At 48.5% G+C, this 3,402-nt stretch overlaps 1 long non-coding RNA gene across 1 annotated transcript; it reads left to right on the forward strand.

The window, feature by feature from the left end:
• The first annotated feature begins 223 nt into the window (after positions 1–223).
• On the forward strand, positions 224–1,906 carry LOC135310337 (uncharacterized). The gene is made up of 3 exons (XR_010370433.1): positions 224–439; positions 851–928; positions 1,657–1,906. It is a non-coding gene; the product is annotated as an uncharacterized LOC135310337 (long non-coding RNA).
• Positions 1,907–3,402: the final 1,496 nt, after the last annotated feature.

Below are 3,402 nucleotides of genomic sequence, written 5' to 3' on the forward strand. Positions count from 1 at the left end.
TCAGATCGCATCTTCCTAACGTGCGTGAGTAGACCCAAACTCAGAGTCTTGGTGCTTTTTCCCTGTTATTTATCGTGTCAATACCTCTGCATCCCTTTTTGTTGGTGACCTCGTAGGCATTGGAAACGCAAAGGGTTCTCCTTTTGCTCTGCTGTGAGATCCAAACCTGTCCTTAGTGCCATTTTGTTCAGGAAAAGAGCTACAGGAGAGGGATAGGAGATTATTCACGGCAAACGGATGAAACTTGTGTCAATCTCCAAAATGTTGATGGCTGACAGGAGTCTCTTTTTGCATTTTTGCCTTGATTTCCAGTGCAGAATGCGAGCCCTAACGGCTCAGGTAACGAGCAGCCTGCTGCAGTTTCCAGAGGTGACTGTTGAGGCATTTGGGGAAGATGAGAGAAGCCTAGATTCTGTGCTGCGTGGGAAGTTTTCCAGAGGTGAGCATTTTCCTTGACGTTGGGTCTTGCTCTAAAGTTGTTATTGCCTGGAGGTTCCCTGAAGCACAGGGTCACAGAATCAGCTGTGTCAGGTTGGTGCTGCTCAGGTGCGTCAGGTTTTGAGAGATGAAAAAGGACGAACTATGAAAAAAATCTGAAAAATTCTACTCCTAAAGCATTAGTATCGTTCAACTTTGCAATGACAGGAGCCTGCACCAATCTTGAGCTATTAAAACAACATGCCGAGTCACTGAGCCCTCCTCGATTGCTAACGAAATGAAAGGCAGTCTTCCAAAAAGTCACAGTGTTGTTCTGGTCCGTTTTCACCTGTATCATCATAACATGGCATGCAGAACTAGTTCTGCTACAATGTTAGAGAGCCAAACCCCGCTGTTTTTTTTTCCTTTCTAGCCTGAGTGCAAACAGAAGGAAGAGGACAGCCCTGTTGAGCGCTGCCGCCAGATTTGCAAAGCATTTCCTGGGATGCGGGTGAGTGTCCAGTGAGAGCTGCTGCGAGTGGCTAAGCAGGTGAGGTGGCTGACTTTCTAGGTGATGTGAATGTAGAGCTGGGCGCCTATGCGGGTGTCGGGGCTTCTGTTAAGAACACGTAGAGTCTCTCTACCTGCCTGTAAGTGCAGTAACTGAGCTCATACTTCCTTCGGGTTGCAAGTAGTTCAGTGAAAGGAAATGTGTTAAATTCTCTGTGTAATCAGCACGTGTAGAAGTTTAAATTCACTCCCGCAGTGCCCATTGGAAGGTAATTCCTTGCTGAAGTCCAAATCCCTGCCCAAAGGCGGCGTGTGTCAAGCCAAATGAGTAAACTAGAATGGAGTTGGCTTAGTTTTAGGAAAGGATGGGCTTAGCAGTATGCTTTAGGACTTGTATTCCCGTAGGTATTAGGATGCTTTCTAGCAAACTCAAGCTGAATATGGTATAAGGACTCTAGATCGCTAGACTGTAATCTTTACCCCAAGCAGCCCGAATTCTGCAGTGCAGGAACGTCAGGTAGAAATGCAAACTCATAAGGTGGTTGGTTTCAAGCTGTGTTGCTTGAGGGTTTCAGTTGGGGGATTTTCAGTCCTGGAGCAGAATTCGGTAAGCCTGTCTCCCTCTGTTAGGGTCTTCTCTTGAAGGGAAGGGGCAGCGCCTGTGATTCTCCAGTTGTTTTCAGTGCTCCCTTGGGAGTTTGCTTTAGGCAGCCTTCTCCCCTCTTCCAGGGAGAGATGGGCTGGCCTGGCTGGCGTGTGGCCCTCAGCTGGAGGCAGTGAGCGCTGTGCCGGGGGAGCGGCTCTCTGCACACCGTTTCAGTGGAGTCCGTGAGCAGCCTCCCACCGCCCGTGTGGTAAAGGAGTTTTCCTGGCGGAAGGGAACGGGGCTGCTGGTTGGCTTGGAAGAAGCAGAGGGAAGTGTCCTCTGCCTGTACGAGCCTGGAACGTCAGGAGTGGTTAAAGCAGTTGTTCTGCCAGGAAGGGCAGGTGCTTTTTCAGGGGAGAAACATAGCTCTTCTGTTGCCAGGTGCTGCACAATGCCGTTTCGGGAACAGCTTTGGAGCGTCACTGTGTCGGGAGGTGTTTTCCCTGTATTGCGTCACCACGCCATCACGGCAGAGTCTCCAGTCGAGAGCACCTTGAGGTACAGTGGTGGGCTTAAAGGTACCGTTATCTTTGGAGTTTGCTGATAGTAAAACAAGGTTTCTGGTTTTATGGTAGAGCAGGCAGTTACCTAATTGTCCACTTCCACAAAAAGGCCTTGAAAGCTGTCTCTTTTTTTGGCCAGAGTGAAAAACAACCCGTCCCTGCCCCCCCTTTAAAGTGTCTGTAACATACGTGTCCGAAATGGTTCATTTCCGTCAGAAATACTGTCTTGAACATCTCTCAGGCTTCCGTGGTTGTGCTGTAACAGACTTAGGCACATTCCCATGGGTCTCGGACTAGCAAGCAGGTGACTTTAGAGCAGAACACATTTTTCTGTTGACTTAGGCGAGGAAAAAAGAGCCTTTAGTGAGTTACCGGACAGGTTGTTAAAAGATTGCCTTTCAGCCTGAAGTCCTTGATTCTCTGCTTATTGACTATTGTGCCTGTGTAGGTGGGCTGCACTGGTGTAATGTTACTCATTTTTCCTGCCTTCTCTAATCCGTAAGCTTAAATGATGTCCCGTCCCCTCGCCTCCTAATCTGAATGTAGACAAGAGTCAGCGTAAGTTAATGGAAGATGGAGAGTCGGTCTATTTTTATCACCTTAGAATGTGCAAGAAAGAAATAGTGACTTAGTACTCGGCTCTCCAGAACGTGATTTGGTTGGACTCGGTAGAATCCAGGTGGGGTTTTGTTTGTCTGTAGCGCTACAGCGTGATTACTGGTAGGAAGCGTTTGTGCGGTGGTGATTTCTAAAGCGACGAGTTGGGTTGGTGCTCGACGGTGTTAGTTTGCCGATCATCTTGATAAATCTCAGAGGCTTAGGTGGAAAGGCAAGCTGTGTGCTGGCATAGGTGTATAGTCCGTGAGGAAATTCTGTTTGTGAAAAAGGACAGTTCCGTTAAGTTTTATTTCTGCCATCTAGGTAAGCTGGGGAGAGGAAATGGGAGGAGAGATCACGCCGCGCCTTGACTCTGTGCCTACCGAAGTGATCTGAAATGGAATGTAGTTGTAACTCGCTGTTGTCTCAGGGGTTTTTTTCTGCACCAGGACCCAGGGGCTCACTTCTGAATGGGAAGAATATGAAGAAGCCTTGGGGGGGAAAGTTGGCTGTTGTGTGATCAAGGTTATGAGTGTTGGAATAAAGCCAAAGCTTCTCTGAGTTTTTGTTGTTGTGCCCTGACGAGTGCCCTTGAGTACGAGCGTGCTTGGTCCGTTGCTTTCCTTTTGCTTCCTGTCTTTTTGCCCTTATTGGATGAGTGAGATGAGCATGGACAGGGCACAGGTATTGCTCGTTGGGCTGTGAGCTTCCAAGTGGTGAGTGGGGGTC

The sequence above is a fragment of the Phalacrocorax carbo genome, chromosome 33, assembly GCF_963921805.1.
Source record: "Phalacrocorax carbo chromosome 33, bPhaCar2.1, whole genome shotgun sequence".
Classification (NCBI taxonomy): Eukaryota; Metazoa; Chordata; class Aves; order Suliformes; family Phalacrocoracidae; genus Phalacrocorax; species Phalacrocorax carbo.